This window comes from Macaca mulatta, chromosome 11, assembly GCF_049350105.2.
Source record: "Macaca mulatta isolate MMU2019108-1 chromosome 11, T2T-MMU8v2.0, whole genome shotgun sequence".
In the NCBI taxonomy this organism is placed as follows: Eukaryota; Metazoa; Chordata; class Mammalia; order Primates; family Cercopithecidae; genus Macaca; species Macaca mulatta.
The window spans coordinates 88,900,286-88,920,874 of record NC_133416.1 but is presented as its reverse complement, the minus strand read 5'-3'; positions in this window follow the sequence as shown (position 1 = coordinate 88,920,874).

The following is a 20,589-nucleotide window of genomic DNA, read 5'->3' as shown; positions in this document are numbered from 1 at the left end:
ATTAATAATATTTTGCCATGTGTTTTATGCTTTTTAAAAGAGCTTTCATATAGCTTTGTGAGAAAATCAATATTACTTGAGGAAATAATTTAAGCTGGTATTGCCTTCTCCCAAGTTGTTTCAGCTTCCTACCATGGGATTTAGATATGAAGTCCAAAAAGGGTAATTATAATGTATTTTCCCCTAAAATGAACATATAAAGCATTCTTATACTTACTTTAAAAATCTACCCTTAGCAAACACTTAAATCCTCATAAACAGGCTATGAAGATAACTGTATTAGAAATCACTTATGAATGTACTAATAAACTAAATTTTTAGCTCAGTTTATATGTTGGCAGCTTAAATGTTAACAAAAATTCTATATAATTTAGTTATATATTTTTTGTATGAGACTGCATAATTGAGAGGTTAGAGGAAGGTATGTTTATCTATCAAGACCATCCCTGACTTTCATCTACTTATACAAATTAGCTTTACAGTGACCTCTAATTTTTATCTCTGCTGCAAATATGAGGTTTTGCCTGGTTTCTCAGGTCTGAAATTACTGATGCTAATAATAGTTGGCATTTATTAAGCCTTGTATATGAATGATCTCCTTTAATCCTACATCCATAGATGTAGATATTATTTTATCCCTATTTTACACATAATGATATGGGTGATACAGAAAGGTTTAATAATTTTCTCAAAGTCAGCTAGCATGTGATGTGGCAGAGATAGGGTTTGAAAACAGGCAGTCTATGTAGATGATGCTTTCCATACTACATTCTATTCTTTTCATACCCTGCCAGAAATTTTTAAGGCAGGTATCCTATCTTGATTTTGTACCCTTTCATGGGCTGGAATTCTGTTTCTGTCTATAGCCGAGTAAACCTCACATGCTGTCAGGCAACCCAGTCTGCAGCCCCTACTTGCCTGCTTAAGTCCCACATATTATGTGTGGACATGATGATTCAAATGCTGTTCTTGCTGACATATTTATGTATCATTTACCATTATACCTCACTGGTGCATCTTCCTATGTTTCCTGTCCCAAGAGCCTCTTTATATCCCAACCTCCTCGTATACTTACTGAATTGCTTCAAGATTAGTAAAGGTTAAATGCCTTATGCAATAACATGACTTGAGGTACTGAGTCACAGTTGGATAAAAAGGAAAATATTGAGAAATATTTTGTAGTTAAAATTCAACAAATTTTACCATCATACTAGTTATAGGGTCAAAATTTATAATTAAGTGGGGATTACAAAATTATGAATTTTAGTTACTGGGAGGATGATATGGCATACAGAAGGATACCTGGAAGGAGTTAAGGCTAAAACATTATAAAAACTCCATAACCTTGGTTTTACATACATTGACTTTGAGGCAAAGGAGAAACATACAAAGAGAGATCTTGTGGTATCACTATGTCTACAAGTTTATTATTTCATTATACATGATATTTTGATTTCTGAATATCTTCTACAGTAGCAGATCAATAAGTTGCATTAAGATATAGATAATAGGTGTTCAGGAAGTTCACAGTAAATTGAATTGTAGTGATCAGACTAAGGCATAGATTGATATCTAATTTTGCCAATTTCAAGGCCAAATCATCTCAAATTAAATGTGCTATACTCAATTGTTAATAATATTTTTTTTAAAAATCAACCGTTGCCACTAAGGCAAAATCTGATTTGCAGATATATACAATTAATCTCAAGATGTTCTGTAATAAATTTAAAAAATACTCTTAACAAATTTTATTTGTGCCCTTAATAACTTTGAAGTAAAATTAAAAATCAGTCCAAAAGTTTCTGATTAATAATGCTTAAGCTTTAATTGCAGGCAACTTTGAGGTGTTTTAATAAGGTATCTTGTTATACAATCCCTTTCACAAGGCATTCTGAAGGAAGAGATTATGAGATTTATTCCTGATAACTTACTTAGGAAAAATTTTATTGTTAATATCTGTGACACCTAAAATATTTGATGAATTAATAAATTCATATTTTTAGAAAGCAAAAAATATGTTTCTCTGCACTTATCTTTTTTTCTGCTTTCTGAATGATTTAATTAGAACCCTGAAATCTAATTGGACAGAAATTAATCTTTAAAATTGACTGCCTTCATTCAAGCCCTAGTCACAGGGCAGCAAATAAAATGAAAAAATATATATATATTTAAAAATGGGCTTTCTGGTTCTGCAAGAGCTAGAAGTCGTTAATAAAATTTTGTGTCTACAAAATTTCAGAATAATTTTCCAAGTTATTTGCTTGTCAACTATTAAATGTAGAAGCATCTTAATATAAAGCCATGCATGACTGTAAACAAATCCAATAGGAGCGTAAAGAATAGTTTAATAAAGGTGTATTTTGCATTTAAACTTCTTCATGATGTAATAGGAACAGAGGTAAAGTGAAGTGAATTTTAAAAGTACAATATTTGTGAAATGTTTCTGAGGTCAAAATTCTCCCTGCACGCCCTTCCCCACAGGATTCATGGTTTTTAAAGCATTATATAATAATTGATATTTATAAGTGATAAACCATAATACTGATGCATTTTCTGATGAAAATAAGATCTGTAATAAATATTTTTAAATGAGTGAACACTAGAATGTAAGCTTCATGTAAACAAGAATTTTGTTTTATTCTACTATTTATTGCTGAATCCTAAGCATCTGTAATATTGCCTGGCATATCATAGATGTTCAATAAGATATAGAGAATGAAAGAAAGGAAATGCATAAAATAAGAAACTAGTAACAGGGGAAAATGGTCTATACTTCAGCTATTTGGATATGACAGTGCGCCTTTAAGCTCCATATGCCCAAATCCCAAAAGAGTTTCAACTATCAACGTGAACTTCTAATTTAATTCCTTTTTACTCTTCTCCCTGTTATTTATTTCTAGAATTAATTAACATAATTTTCTTTTTCCTTTTTACTTCAAATGTCCTTTGATTACTTTCTTTCACTAAAATTTTATTGTCACCTATTTGAATAAGGTAATCTCATGTTTTATAATTTCAATGCCTTATTCCTGTATATCCATGTCATCTTTCTTGTCAGATGATGCTTCTAATCATTTAATTTTTTCTCCACTTCCCACATGGACCAAAGAAATTCTATGTATTTGTTCACTCCATATGTTGACTTATATCTTCCCTTCAACATAATTCATAAAGACCATTTAAAATCAAATGTATATCTTCCTCCTTTGAAAACATTATTGGTTTGATTGCACAAAATGTCAGTGCATTTTACATTTACTTTTTTTTGTTAAAGTCTATTTTGTTTTTATTTTATTCCTTCCACATTGCCTCAAGGAATGCAGCCCCAGTTTTCTTTTTATATATTTCATATTAATCAGCATATTGTCATGACTCAATATATACTTGCTTTGTGAAAAAAATAAAATGTTTCATGCAGTCCTTCTTTACATTGGTTACGTAGAATGGAAATGAAGAAAACTCCCGAAAACAGCATCAATACCCCAAAAATTGTAATGTGTGAACATACTAGGCAAAGTATGATTTTGAAGACTATATTTACGTATTTTTCAGGTTTCAGATACAACCACTATCTCGGATCTGTGGCAAAGGGAAAGGAGTCGTGGCAAAACTGTAATGATTTTTTACATTTCTGCTAAGACATGGCATGGTCACTTCTGCTTACTTTCCATGAACAGAGACGGGTAACATGACCATACATATATCAATACAGAAGGGAAGCCTACTCCATCCACAGAAGGCAGTGCAATGAACATGGCAACAGGTGGTGGCTTATACTCTTCTTTAGGGAGGATTGTGAATAATAGGAAATAGTAAAACATACCAAAATATACATTATAATAAAGTAACAAGATATTTTATTTTCTGTTATGAACAAAACTAGTCCTAATAATTCATTGTTATTATGTAAAAATTAAGCTCTATACAAGTTTAACATTTCATATATATAGTATGGAATACTAACGTGTATTAAATATATTACATGAAACTATGGTTATTAGTGTATTTGATCCTTGATTGCTTTAAAAATCTCATACCATAAATATGCATCTCAAAGAGATGCACTTATGCAAATACATGGAAAAATCTGTATACAAATTCAGGAGAGTTTGGAACTTTCTAAAGCCTACCTAAGGATCGCAGAGAGCTCTATTGACTCTCAAGACGAAAACCTCTATTATCTCTTTTCAACTTGACTCCATCTCTTTGAAACCACTAGCATCTAAATGTATTGAACAGCCACTATTTCCATTTATGCATCTCCTGTAATCTCCTTAAGCCATTATGATTTATATTTTGCAATCATCATTTTACTGAAACCTCCCTTAATAAATATAATATGTTCTTGCTAAATCCAAATTATGTTTTCCAATTTTTATCTTACTTGATTTCTCAGGAGTATTTCACACTCATCACCACTCCCTGCTTCTTGCCGTGATTGCACTCTTTCCTTTCTTCCCTTCCTCATCTCTGCCTACTTCTTGTTAGAAGCATTTCCTAAGTATTAGTGGTCATTGAGGTCCTGTCATCATTTCCTCATATTATCTGATTCTACACCCTCTTAATTATCAATGTTCCTCTCTTCCATCATTTCAAACTCCAGTAATGATTTTCAAACACTTCTTATCAGCCCAGATTCTCTTTGATAGACTGGTATTTCAACTGCTTTTGAATATGTCTAATTAGATGGCTCACGGTCAGATAATAACCCTTAACATGATCAAAGGTGAATTCATTTTGCTTCAACCCAAATATACTCATCTCTGTTTCATATCCCATTGAAAGGAGGTTCAATATTTATATCACCTATCCTTTCTTATCTCTCAATTTTTATCCTGCCTCTTGCAAACTATATACCACATGCCCTTGCTTTAAAACTTTAATAGGCTCCCTGTTATCCACAGGATACATCTTAAAACACTTTAACAAGATTTGCGTGTCTCGCTTAGATTTTTATTCTTTTCTTTCAGGCAAAGCCTCCCTTACCACTCTGCTATAGCCAACTCGGCACCAACCACCATTCCTTATGCAAGCCATAGTTTATCTGCCTCTAGTTATTTGTCCTCACTTTTACCCTTTCATGTCATTCATCCACAAATTTCCTTGGTAACACATTTTCATCCTAATTTCTGATCTTCCACAAATTGATTAAATATATTACCTCCATTATATTTTTTATCACAATGTGGGACTCCTGACTCCCTATGTATCTGGTTCCCACATGATGCAAGGAAACCAAAAATTATAAATCAATACATTATTTATATTATCAAATAAGTCTCAATACCCAAGACACATTTTATAATCCCCAAACTCAAAAAATTAATTGGTATGGTAAATAAAGAGAAAATAAAGCAGAAACACAAATGTACGCTGTAACAAATATTTGCTAACCATGGTAAAATGATCACTAAAATTTAATTACATAAAATGTGAGTTTGCATCATTTCAAGATTAATTAAAGGACCATAATGAGATTTTATCGCTAGCTTGCCAGGAGTCCCAAGCTCCCTCTATCCAAATCTACACTGGACACAGTTGCAGTTTGGCATTATTTTGTGGTAGTGGTCTGCCACAACTTGCATATCTCTGAGATGATTTGGGGTTCTTTGGCTGAATAGGACTTCAGATATGCCAGGAAGTTGGCTGACATGTTTGATTAGTACCTGCTTTGTGTTTTTTTTTTTGTTTCTTTTGTTTGTGACAGTTTCTCACTTTGTCACCCAGGCTGGATTGCAGTGGCATGATCATGGCTCACTGTAGCCTCAACCTCCCAGGCTCAAGCAATTCTCCCACCCTGGCCACTCAAATAGCTAGGAGTACAGGCATACATCACCACACCCAATTAATTATTATTTTTTGTTATTATTTTATAGAGATGAGGTTTTGCTATGTTGCCCAGGCTGGTCTTTAACACCTGGGCTCAAGCGATCCCACCATTTCAGCCTCCCAAAGTGCAAGAATTATAGGCGTAAGCCACCGCACCCAACCTTTTCTTTTCTTTTTGTTTGTTTGTATTTGTTTTTGGACTAATTCAGGGAGATCTGAGAACATATTTTGGGTCATAAGAACCCAAGTTTTTCATTACCACTTGCCAAAATAAAGTGTCATGTGGGACATCACCTTGATACAATGGAAGCCTCCACGTTAATTACCAGCAAGTACATCCCAGAGGTCACAGAATAGAAAGGCACACAGAACAAATGAAAATGATCAAATGATCCATTTTCTCAAGTCTACTAAAAACACGTAGAAACAAGGGAAAAGAGATGGAGTTGGTTATCACTTGTAGGATAGGGCACAAACAGTGTGGAGAAACCTTACTACCTAAACTCTGGGATCCACAGTGTTTTTATGTCTTGTTCCTCTCTCTGTCCCATTAGCCTTCCACATGAATGGTGTGGTTACAAGGCCCATAATTGAGGGGACTTGGAACACCTGCTAGGGGTCAAAAGGGCAGAAGGCATCCTGGGTCAATGGCACACACTCTATTAGAAACACACAGGGACAAATACATCTGGCTGGGAGATGTAGCTCTCTACTTAGCTGGATGAATAGTGATGGGTTTTATTTGTGTTACTTGGGCAGAAGATATACATGGTTATAATTAGTGTCACCTATGTATGGCCAAATAAAGACCTCTTGAATGCTAGTTTTTCATGTATATCTAGTGTATCCTAAATACTTAGAATCTCCTGTGTATTTGTTATCAAGTATATTCATATATAATGAATACAAATACATACACAAATATGTACTACTCACATGTATCATGAACATTGGATATCTCTAGTCTTTCTGTGCTTTTCTGTCTATGTTTAACACACACAAGCTCTGATATTTATTTTATACTTTACAATTCCCATGAATTCTGCCTATGTCTAACAAACATTTTGCTTACTAACTACTTATCCATTCTTGAAATATAAAAGACTTGGCGCATCTTTTACAAACTACAAACTTATCTATGAAAATTGAATATTTGAAATAGCAAATGCAAATTTCAAAAACATAGCCAGCTGTGTCTGACTTTATTTTCTAAAAATGGCAGCAACAATACTTTTTACCATGTGATTTGGTGCTACTCTCATTAAGAGAAAGGGATTTATGTTTCTTCCCCTTGAAACCAGGTGGGTTGTTATGGCTGTCTCATAATACGAGTATTGCATGTGACTTCTAAAGCTTAAGTCACTGTTTGTGACCTTGTTCACTACTTGCTCTCCTGCCTTGCTCACTACTTGCTCTTGAAGATTTATCTGGTCATATCTGACTATCCTTGGGCTGCCATAATTGTGAGTAAGCCCGAGCTATCCCATTTTGCAATACAACGTAGGGAATCCATATGATGACACACATACACAGAGGAAAAGAGAGATTCCTGGACAGCCCCCACTACTTTAGTTGACTCCCACCCTGACACTTCCTAGTTTAGTCACTGTCTGACTGTATGTGCATAAGAGATTCCAAGCCAGAACTACTTAGGCGAGCTCTGACCCACTTATACCATGATTAAGAATAAAGTGATTGTTGTTTTAAATTACTAAGTTTTGGCATGATTTTTTACTCAGTAATGCATCGGTAGAGTATCTGTCATTTTCCTACCTGGTCTTGACCTATCTTCCTATCTTCTATATCTTATGCCTTAATATTCATAATATATGAACTTAAGTTCACCCTATTTATGGTGGAGAAGAAGATAAGAGTCAATTGCTCAATAAATTATATAAACTATTATTTTGCAGAAATTTTTCTACATAATTTCAACTGTCTAGCACTACTTAAAATTAGTACTAATTTGGGATTGAAGTTGCTGACTTCTCTTTACTGTCTTTGTAAAGCATGCATTTGCCTTCTTCATTGTTCAATGAATCTTTAAACTATGTCCAAAGTGAGGATTACTCATATCAGTTATTCTTGTGGTTTAATTTATTGTCCATGACTTCTTGCACACATCTTTGAATGGTAAATAGTAAGTAAGGGGTCATTGTCATGTTAGTGACTTTTTCCCAATGATTTCTCATCTAAAGAACAGTAACATTCACTGATCACAACTTCATACAGTTTATTTGTGTTGCTGGTTAATCAAGTAAAATGTTCACTAGGCATCAGCAATGCCAATGGTCAAAGTAATTTGGTAATCATAAATCAGTTTGAGTCATAGCTGGATGATTTATATTTGATAGAAGTTAAAAAGTAGGTATTATCCTCAAAATAATAACAGCTATTTATGACAAACCCACAGCCAATATCATACTGAATGGGCAAAAACTGGAAAAATTCCCTTTGAAAACTGGCACAAGACAGGGATGCCCTCTCTCACCACTCCTATTCAACATAGTGTTGGAAGTTCTGGCTAGGGCAATCAGGCAAGAGAAAGAAATCAAGGGTATTCAGTTAGGAAAAGAAGAAGTCAAATTGTCCCTGTTTGCAGATGACATGATTGTATATTTAGAAAACCCCATCATCTCAGCCCAAAATCTCCTTAAGCTGATAAGCAACTTCAGCAAAGTCTCAGGATACAAAATTAATGTGCAAAAATCACAAGCATTCTTATACACCAGTAACAGACAAACAGAGAGCCAAATCAGGAATGAACTTCCATTCACAATTGCTTCAAAGAGAATAAAATACCTAGGAATCCAACTTACAAGGGATGTAAAGGACCTCTTCAAGGAGAACTACAAACCACTGCTCAGGGAAATCAAAGAGGACACAAACAAATGGAAGAACATACCATGCTCATGGATAGGAAGAATCAATATCGTGAAAATGGCCATACTGCCCAAGGTAATTTATAGATTCAATGCCATCCCCATCAAGCTACCAATGAGTTTCTTCACAGAATTGGAAAAAACTGCTTTAAAGTTCATATGGAACCAAAAAAGAGCCCGCATCTCCAAGACAATCCTAAGTCAAAAGAACAAAGCTGGAGGCATCACGCTACCTGACTTCAAACTATACTACAAGGCTACAGTAACCAAAACAGCATGGTACTGGTACCAAAACAGAGATATAGACCAATGGAACAGAACAGAGTCCTCAGAAATAATACCACACATCTACAGCCATCTGATCTTTGACAAACCTGAGAGAAACAAGAAATGGGGAAAGGATTCCCTATTTAATAAATGGTGCTGGGAAAATTGGCTAGCCATAAGTAGAAAGCTGAAACTGGATCCTTTCCTTACTCCTTATACGAAAATTAATTCAAGATGGATTAGAGACTTAAACGTTAGACCTAATACCATAAAAATCCTAGAGGAAAACCTAGGTAGTACCATTCAGGACATAGGCATAGGCAAGGAATTCATGTCTAAAACACCAAAAGCAATGGTGACAAAAACCAAAATTGACAAATGGGATCTAATTAAACTAAAGAGCTTCTGCACAGCAAAAGAAACTACCATCAGAGTGAACAGGCAACCTACAGAATGGGAGAAAATTTTTGCAATCTACTCATCTGACAAAGGGCTAATATATTTAATCAATTTGTGGAAGATCAGAAATTAGGATGAAAATGTGTTACCAAGGAAATTTGTGGATGAATGACATGAAAGGGTAAAAGTGAGGACAAATAACTAGAGGCAGATAAACTATGGCTTGCATAAGGAATGGTGGTTGGTACCGAGTTGGCTATAGCAGAGTGGTAAGGGAGGCTTTGACTGAAAGAAAAGAATAAAAATCTAAGCGAGACATGCAAATCTTGTTAAAGTGTTTTAAGATGTATCCTGTGGATAACAGGGAGCCTATTAAAGTTTTAAAGCAAGGGCATGTGGTATATAGTTTGCAAGAGGCAGGATAAAAATTGAGAGATAAGAAAGGATAGGTGATATAAATATTGAACCTCCTTTCAATGGGATATGAAACAGAGATGAGTATATTTGGGTTGAAGCAAAATGAATTCACCTTTGATCATGTTAAGGGTTATTATCTGACCGTGAGCCATCTAATTAGACATATTCAAAAGCAGTTGAAATACCAGTCTATCAAAGAGAATCTGGGCTGATAAGAAGTGTTTGAAAATCATTACTGGAGTTTGAAATGATGGAAGAGAGGAACATTGATAATTAAGAGGGTGTAGAATCAGATAATATGAGGAAATGATGACAGGACCTCAATGACCACTAATACTTAGGAAATGCTTCTAACAAGAAGTAGGCAGAGATGAGGAAGGGAAGAAAGGAAAGAGTGCAATCACGGCAAGAAGCAGGGAGTGGTGATGAGTGTGAAATACTCCTGAGAAATCAAGTAAGATAAAAATTGGAAAACATAATTTGGATTTAGCAAGAACATATTATATTTATTAAGAAACACATGAAAAAATGCTCATCATCACTGGCCATCAGAGAAATGCAAATCAAAACCACAATGAGATACCATCTCACACCAGTTAGAATGACGATCATTCAAAAGTCAGGAAACAACAGGTGCTGGAGAGGATGTGGAGAAATAGGAACACTTTTATACTGTTGGTGGGAGTGTAAATAGTTCAACCATTGTGGAAGACAGTGTGGTGATTCCTCAGGGATCTAGAACTAGAAATACCATTTGACCCAGCCATCCTATTACTGGGTATATACCCAAAGGATTATAAATCATGCTGCTATCAAGACATATACATACATATGTTTATTGTGGCACTATTCACAATAGTAAAGACTTGGCACCAACCCAAATGTCCATCAGTGACAGACTGGATTAAGAAAATGTGGCACATATACACCATGGAATACTATGCAGCCATAAAAAAGGATGAGTTTGTGTCCTTTGTAGGGACATGGATGCAGCTGGAATCCATCATTCTTAGCAAACTATCACAAGAACAGAAAACCAAACACCGCATGTTCTCACTCATAGGTGGGAACTGAACAATGAGATCACTCGGACTCAGGAAGGGGAACATCACACACAGGGGCCTATCATGGGGAGGGGGGAGGGGGGAGGGATTGCATTGGGAGTTATACCTGATGTAAATGACGAGTTGATGGGTGCAGCACACCAACATGGCACAAGTATACATATGTAACAAACCTGCACGTTATGCACATGTACCCTACAACTTAAAGTACAATAATAATAAATAAATTTTTTTAAAAAAAGTAGGTATTATGTCATGCAGTACCTGTCTAGCTTCTTCAGGTAGTCGAGGTGGAAAATTCAGGAATTTATATTACTGAGTTTTTATTTTACTAATTTGTAAGATTGAAATTACACTAGTACTGTCAGTATAAAACATTTTTAATTACAAAGTGAGGGTCTCTAAATTGGAGTAGAGTGAAAACTGAAAACCTTTATTATAAGCTTCATGTTAGAATAAATACTTTCTATTTAAAAACAACTGTTCATTGTATTTACACCATTTCTCTTCCCTTTTTATCAGACTTTTTATAAGTGTATGGTCACCAAATCTGGAGATGGACATAAAAGACTTTTTCCTATGAAATTTTATTTTCCTTTAAAAAAGAGAAAATATTTTAGAAGGCATTGCCATTTTTTATTGTTTGTTTTTTCTCTCCTAGTTCTCTTAGATTTAATGTCAGAAAGTATTGAGTGATGCAAAACAAAATTCCCTGAAACTTGTCTTCTCGTACCATACTTTGACTTCAAAATATAACTAACAGTTTTTGCTTTTGAGAACAGTAAGATATCCTTGGTTATGAATTGAAATGTCAGTAAATATTTGTCAAGTTGCTAGAGTTTACAGTAATCTCATATAAATGCATAGATAAAAGCTGACTAATATAGGCTTTCACAAAAATTTATCTTGTGAGAAGTGATGCTTATAAATTTGCGTGGAGGCACAAGAGTCAGTAACGATGTGCTTAGCATAGCTTTAATATTCTGCAGTTTGCTTTTTTAGACAGGTAGGAAGAATAACATATAGCATAAACATCACAAGAAACATGCTAAACTTACAATAAACAATGCTTACCCTTTGTAATAAAAAGAATTGGGTGTTTAATTTTTACCTTTGTTTTCAATTAATTGAGGTTAATATGTTTCTTAAATTTACGCATCACAGAAAGTTAAAACATAACATTTTCTAACATACCTTTCATTTCCATTATTATTTTCACAAACAATGTATGGGAGAAACTGGCTAAGTTTTAATCAAAATCTTTTTATTTTTTCTGTACTTAAGTCTAGACTACTTTCCCAGTTTCTTTTGTAATTAGATGTTGCCATGTGAGTTGTTCGTACCAGTGGAACTTGAAAAAAGTCTGGTCATGTGTGGGCCAAGGTTTTTTATGAAGTGAGTATGCTGCCTCCACCCTCTTTCCCCTGCCACTGCCTGGCAAAACCCAAGGGGATGACAAGGCACAGACAAGAAATGAGTCTGAATTACTCTAAAGGAGAAAGCAGTCCACTGATCAATTCTACCCTGGGATACTGAGAAAGTAAAGAATAAACTTCGTTTCAGTTTGACATATTAAATATTTGGGATTGTTTTGTCACCCACCCTAATAATACAGTGTGATAATACCATATGACTTTACTTTTAATGGAAATACCGTTTGTGTTCTCACAAGACTATTATATGTAAAGTGTATTATGATAGTTTCTTCTACTATCTGTATATAAATCCATCTTAAATTTTAAGTTCAACTTTAAGCATAAATATAGAAAATGTAATTTGTTTTTAATAATGTTAATAAATTATTTTCATTGTAGGAAAAATATTTTGGTAAATAGGTAACTATACAGTTGAAATGGTGTAATATTGAGATGAAAATGTCTTTTACAACGAACATTATTTGCATTCTATTTGCATGAAAATTATTCCTGTACTTAAAAGGTAAATTATTGCTATTTACTAAATTTTTGTTATTTTAATGGCCCATTTTAATTACCCATTTTTTTTTGGTGCCTGATATCATTAAACTTCATCTTCACAAATAAATCCACCCTTGATTTAAATAAAAACAAGTGACCATTATTATATTTGTATATTATTATATTATTAATATACCATGTGATATTCAGACTATCTAAAGGGATGGGAGGAAAGGATTACCATAGTAAAAATAAGTTGTATAACAGATTCCATTTAAGGAGTTGTATTAGTCAGGGTTGTCTAGAGGGACAGACCTAATTGGAGAGATGTGTGTGTGTGTGTGTGTGTGTGTGTGTGTGTATAACTTAATACTTCCCCTTTATATATATAAAGGAGAAGCTCCATATGTATATGAAGCTCTCTATCTATATATAGTGTGTGCACATATATACATATATATGTGTGTATATACATATACACATATACATATATATGTAAACGGGAGCTTATTATTAACTCACATGATTATGAGGTCCCACAACAGGCTGTCTGCAAGCTGAAGAGCAAGGAAGCCAGTCCAATTCTCAAAGTTGAAGAACTTGGAGTCTGATGTTAGGGGCCAGGAAGCATCCAGCATGGGAGAAGTTGTAGGCTGGGAAACTAGGCCAGTCTAGTTTTTTCACAGTTTTCTGCCTGCTTATGTTCTAGCCATGCTGGCAGCTGATTAGATGGTGCCCACCCAGATTAAGGGGGGGTTCTGCCTTTCCCAGCCCACTGACTCAAATGTTAATCACCCTTAGCAACATCTCATACCTCACAGACACACCCAGGATCAATACATTGCATCCTCCAATCCAATCAAGTTGCCACTCTCTATTAACCATCACAAGTTCATCCCTTGTCAATCTGAACACATACAGATCTCCTGAGATCATACATGATCTTCAAGTAAAGACAATAATAAGGTCATAATTATGCCAAACATAATGCAAATATCCTTCATACAACCAGAAATGCACCAATCCCCCACCCAAAATACTATTACATAAAGTTAACAATATTTAAATGTTGATATAAAGTCAATAAATCTTACTTCACATGATAAAGGAAAATGGAAATAAAATGAAGATATATTATTAGTACAAGAAAACATGCACAAACATGTTTTTAACAAAATAAGGAAGAAATACTCATGACAGTTACAGTTCCCCTTTCTTGCAGCTGGTCACATGGCCGTAGCTGCTATTGATGACTACCTTCTTCTACTATTCGTTCTGTATTCACCTTGCCTTCAGCAAGCACATCAGCAGGTCATGGTTTTCTTTTCCTGGTGGAATGACCCAAACCTTCATTCCTGAAGGGTCTAGGACATTTGTAGTCCTGCCTGGATTGGGCTGTTGTAGTTTCCCATTGACCTTAATCAAAGGGCATGGTAATACTAAAACTCACCCTAATGGATCTCCTGTATTCCATGCATACTTTTCCTTATCTCTATTGTGGAATAGTAGACTGATTTCATCTTGATAGTCCAGGTCAATCACCCCAGTCAACACTGTAACTCCCTTCATAGCCTGTTACCTTAAAGGTAGGAGGAGCCCAAAGTGTGCAGGTGGCAATCTTAACTTCCAGTTTAATGGAATCGTTGTTGTGTCTCCTGGTGGCAGAGTTCCTCCCTCTGGAACTAAGACCACTAGGCCAGCAGAACAGAATGTCACAAGAACAGGAAGCAAAAATTTTGCTAGTGGATCACTAGGGGTGATGGTAAGTGGTGCCACTTCCACTTCCACCCCTTGATCCCTGGATCCTTAAATCCTGGCTATGGGAAAAACAGTACCATATATTGGACTCTGATTCGGAGCATACACCGCCTTCTGGAGAACTCTGCCCCAGACCTTAAGAGTATGGACACCTAGTTGGTGTTGTAATTGTGATTTCAAAAGGTACTTCCACTGTTCTATCAATCCAGCTGCTTTAGGATGATGGGGAACATGGTAAGACCAGTGAATTCCATGAGCATGAGCCCACTACTGCACTTCTTTAGCAGTAAAGTGAGTGCCTTGGTCAGAGGCAATGCTTTATGGTATACCATGACAGTGGATAAGGCATTCCATGAGTCCACGGATGGTATTCTTGGCAGAAGCATTGAGTACAGGATAGGTAAACCCATATCCAGAGTAAGTGTCTATCACAGTAAGGACAAACCTCTGACCTTTCTGTAATGGAAGAGGTCCAATATAACCAACCAACATGCCACCAGGTAGCTGGCTGATCACACTGAGGAACTGTGCCATATTGAGGGCTCAGTGTTTGTTTCTGCTGCTGGCACATTGGTCACTCGGCATTGGCTGTAGTCAGCAGCCTTGGTGAGTGGAAGTCCATGTTGCTGAGCCCATGTATAACCTCTATCCCTGCCACCATGGACACTTTGTTCATTGGCCCATTGGGCAATGACAGGAGTAACTGGGGAAAGAGTCTCATGTCCACAGAATGGGTCATCCTATCCACTTCATTATTAGAATCCTTTGCTGAGGTCACCTGTTAGTGAGCACTCACATGGCATACAAATATCTTCACAATTTTTGACAATTCAGACAGATTCATCCACATACCTTTTCCCCACATTTCTTTGTCACCAATCATGCTTCTTCCAAGTCCCTGACCATCCAGCCAAACCATTGGCCCATAATCAGTATACAGTCACACATTTGGTCATTTCTCCTTCCATGCAAAGTGCACAACAAGGTGCACTTCTCAAAGTTCTGCCCACTGGGAAGATTTCCCTTCACTAGTGTCCTTCAGGGATGTCCTAGAAAGGGGTTTTAGTGCTGCAGCTGTCCACTTTCGGGTGGTGCCTGCATACCATGCAGAACCATCTGTAAACCAGGCCCTAGTCTTCTCTTCCTCTGTCAACTGATCATAGGGAACTCCCCATGAGGCCATTGGTGCAGGTTGGGGGAGAGAAGGCAGGATGGCAGGAGTGGACACCATGGGCATTTGAGCCGCTTCCTCATGTAACTGACTTGTGCCTTCAGGACCTGCTCGAGCCCAATGGTGTATATGTCACTTCCATTTGATGATGGGATGCTGCCGTTCATGACCCACTTTATGCCTAGATGGGTCAGAAAGCACCATGTTCATGATAGGCAGTTCAGGTTACATGGTGACTTGATGACCCATAGTCAAACATTCAGTTTCCACCAAAGCCGAGTAACAGGTCAAGAACTGTCTCTCAAAAGGAGAGTAGTTATCTGCAGAATATGGCAGGGTCTTGCACCAAAATCCTAGAGTCCTCCACTGTGGTTCACTCTGGGGGCCTGCTAAAGGCTTCAGACAGCATCCCTTTCTACTGCTGACACCTCAAGCACTATTGGATCAGCTTGGTCATAGGACCCAAGTGGCAGAGCCACTTGCACAGCAGCCTGAACCTGTTGGAGACCCTTCTTTTGTTCTGGACCCCACTCAAAACTGGTGGCCTTTCAGGTCACTCAATAAGTGGGCCACAGTAACACACCCAAATGAGGAATGTGTTCCTCCAAAATCCAAATAGTTCCTCTAGGTATTGTGCCTCTTTCTTGGTATAGGAGGGACCAAATTTGGCAACTTATTCTTTACTTTAAAAGTCTCACACCACTGGACCCCTAGAAATTTTACCGAGGTAGAAGGTCCCTGAATTTTAGTTAAATTTATTTCCCATACTCTGGCAAGCAAATGTCTCACCAATAAGTTCAGTGCTACTTCTTGCTCACAGGATCCAGTCAACATAATGTCATCAATGTAATAGACCAATGTGATACCTAGTGGTAGCGAAAAGCAATCAAATTCTCTTCCAATAATAAGATTATGACACGAAGCTGGACAATTGATATACACCTGAGGTAGGACAGTAAAGGTATATTGTTCATCTTTCCAGTTGAAGGTAAATGGCCTCTGGTGGGCCCTATGGACAGGAATGGAGAAAAAGGCATTTGTCAAGTCAATGACTGCTGCATAGCAGGTACAAGGAGATGTGTTAATTAGCTCAAACAATGAAGCCACATCTGGTAGAGCAGCTGCAATTGGAGTCACCACTTCGTTAAGCTTACGATAATCCACTGTCATTCTCCAAAGTCCATCTGTCTTCTGCACAGGCCAAATAGGAGAGTTGAACACGGACGTGGAGGGAATCACCACCTCTGCGTCTTTCAACTCCTTGATGGTGGCACTAATCTCCACGATTCCTGCAGGGACGCAATATTATTTTTTATGTACTATTTTTCTTGGTAGAGACAGTTCTAATGCCTTTCATTTGGTCTTTCCCAACATAATAGCTGTCACCTTACCAGTCACAGAGCCAATGTGAGGGTTATACCAGCTGCTAAGTATGTCTTTGCCAATTATGCATTCTGGCACTGGGGAAAGACCACAGGATAAGTCCCTGGCCCCACTGGACCCACTGTAAGTTGGACCTGAGCTAAAACTCCTGTAATTACCTGACCTCCATAAGCCCCTACTTTAACTGGAGGACCACAATGAGATTTTGGGTCCCCTGGAGTCAATGTCAGCTCAAGCTAGTCTTCAGTGGTCCCCGAAATGTCTAATCATTTCCTTTTCCCCATTGCACAGTTACCCTGGTAAAAGGCCAGAGGTCTTCCTGGGGGAGGATGGGAGAAAGATTAACAGCATAAATTGTCGGTTGTGTAGTGGGGTCTTTCCTCAAGGGGACCCAGACTCCCCTCCATTCAAGGGGTTCTGGGTCTGTAAACTGGCTGAAGTCTGGAAATTGATAGAAGGGCCATGATTCTCTGTTTTTATAATTCAAATTAGTCTTTTGTACATTCGACCTAGAAGTTTTATACTTGTATAAATTAAGTAGGAATGTAGTAGGCTTCCTATCAATTTCACTTCTAGGAACACCGCGATTACTCAGCCAATGTCAGAGCCTTACACAAGTCAGACTCTTCTGATTGCTGCTTTGCCTCTGCTGTCCATTATGATAGCCAGGCCCACCTTGCCTTTGATGGTTGAATGCCACCACTTGGCCCCTCTTTAGGATCCAATTATTCCTACTGTATTTAAATTTTGTAGTTGAGTGACTGCAGTTCCCACTGTTAGATCTGACATATAGAGAAGAGCAATTACAGAGCTTTTCGAAGATGCAGATGTTGCCTTCACAAATCTATTTCACAAAGCATTGGCCAAGAGTATATTTTCTGGACCTCCCAGCTGGGATGAGTAGGTCTAAAGTGACTAATCTACCCCACTATCCCAATCTCCCTAAGCCTTTGGATCCCATCCTCTACATTAAACCAAGGGAGATCAGGCATTTCCAACTCACTTGCAGTGGGCCATCTTTTAATCCATATTTCAGCTAACCAAGCAAATAAACTATTAGAAGTTTTTTAACTCCCCGAGTTGCAACAATAAATGCAGTGTCCCTACTTAGTGAGCCCAAATCAATAAATTCAGGCTGATCCAACTCTGTGTTCTTTCCATCATTATCCCACACCCTTAATATCCATTCCCATGCCTGTTCTCCAGATTTCTGCTTACAAAAATTAGAAAACTCAGGCAGTTGTTTTCGAGTGTAGCACACCTCCTTATGGGTCATGCTCTCAACCTCACCTCTAGGGGCCCCCTGGGGCTTTAGTTCAGATATACGTCTAGAAGCAAACGGGGTGTTGGGGGTGGTTCCTGAGGAAAATCAACATTATCTTGCCTGGAAGCTGCCTCAGGGGAGGCCATCACTGTTGTCTCAGGCAGTGCAGGGTTTATCTCCTCAAACAAAGGTGGAAAGGCTGATGGCATCGTGGGTCAGGGAGTGGATGTTGCCACTACTGGGGATGGAGAAGCTGTTTTTCTGGCAAAAAAAAAAAGTTTCATCAGAGTTCACAAACTCAATGTGCCCAGCTTTGTCAGGGTCCTTCCACATGTCCCCATTCCAAGTTGAATGGTCCCATTCTTTTCCAATCAATGCCATCACTTTAACAGTAGACACCTGGCAAGGCTGTGCATGCACCTTTCTTTGCAGGTGAGCCACTTGCATGATGAGAGGTTGTGTCTGCTTTTCAACAATTTCAGCTTTTTCCTGCAGAGGAGAAAAGACTCTCACTCACGGCAATCTTAGCAGATTTGAGTCTCAGAATCTGCTTCTGAAGCTGGGAGTTAGAATCCTGAGTTCATCATTTTCTCTTATCACTTTGTCCCCTGAACTTACAAGCAACCAACCAGTTTCATTTCATTCCTTGGTTCTCCACATATGGTCAAAGATATTATGTATAGAGTCACTAAACTCCTTGCCTCTCATGAGCCGTAAGTCAGGAGTGTTAAATGCATTTATTTTGCATAACTCTCTAAACAATTCATGCCAAGACTATCAGTGTTCTCCATACTATTATAAGTAGAGTCCTTAGCATTTTTGGGTCTAATCATTAAGCAGCCAACTCCAGAAGCTCCAAAACCGATAAAATAACTCCATTCTTAATATTTTGTTCCTTGAGAACCCCTCTTGGTACCAAAATCTGTATTAGTCAGGGTTCTGTAGTGGGACAGAAGTAATAGGAGAGATACACACACACACACACACACACACACACACACACACATATATATATGAATTATTCATTCATATGATCACAAGGTCCCACAATAGACTGTCTGCAAACTGAGGAGTAAGGTGAGCCAGTCCAAGAACTGAAGAATTTAGCATCCGATGTTCGAGGGCAGGAAGCATCTAGCACAAGAGAAGACGTAGGCTGGAAGCTAGGCCAGTCCAGTCTTTTCACATTTTTCTGCCTGCTTTATATTCTAGCTACACTATCAGCTGATTATGTGGTGCCCATCCAGATTAAGGGTGGGTCTTACTGTCCCAGTCCACTGACTCTAATGTTAATCTCCTTTGTCAACACCCTCACAGACACACCCAGCATCAATACTTTGCATCCTTCAATGCAATCAAGTTGACCTTTAGTATTAACCACCACAGGATTATATAGACAAAAAAACTCATATTTAAAATAAAATGTTAACAAGAAGCATCAGTACATGTGGCTACTATAATATTATATGCTAGTGTGGACTACTTTGATTGATATTAGGCACTAAGACAAATAATGGCTTTCACTACTTCTACTTAAATCTGGTTAACTATTCAGGAGACAAGCATATCTCATCTTAATAATTGATTGGGCATCAAAAACAACAGAGTCAGATTTATATTGGTATAGGAGATTTTTTTTTGAATACAAAATATTTACCAGTTCTTTTTTTTTTTTTTTTTTTTTTTGCTCTGTGCTTCTTTTGTTCCCAAAATTCTCCAGACATATCTACACAGTGGTTCTCAGAGTGGGATCCCTGACCTAGCAGTATTAGTACCACGTGGGAGCTTATTAGAAATGTAATGAATCAGATGTAGTGAATCAGAAACTCGAAGGATAGGGCCCAGCAATCTGTGTTGTAACAAGCCCTTCTGGAGATGCTCTCGTATGATAAATTTAAGGGCCACTAAACTTAGAGGAACTGGTGCAGGTGGTGACTCTTCTCAGGTGAATTGGCTCACCTAATGCCTTCTGCAAAATTGCTACTTTAAATAGTCTTTCTCAGTTTTAATATATCATTTACACCCTTTGCAGTGAAGTTCACAGTGATAATGTAGAGTTTCTCAGCTGAAATTTACTATGAAGACTGTATCTTCTCACCAAAATATCCTTTAACTTGTGATTTTTTCTGCCTCCCATTATCAAAGTTTTTCTTTCTGTGATAACTACCATGGGTTAGCCTTTAACTATGTTGTGCCAACTGTATGTGGGGATTATACTTACAATTAAAACTTGTATTTG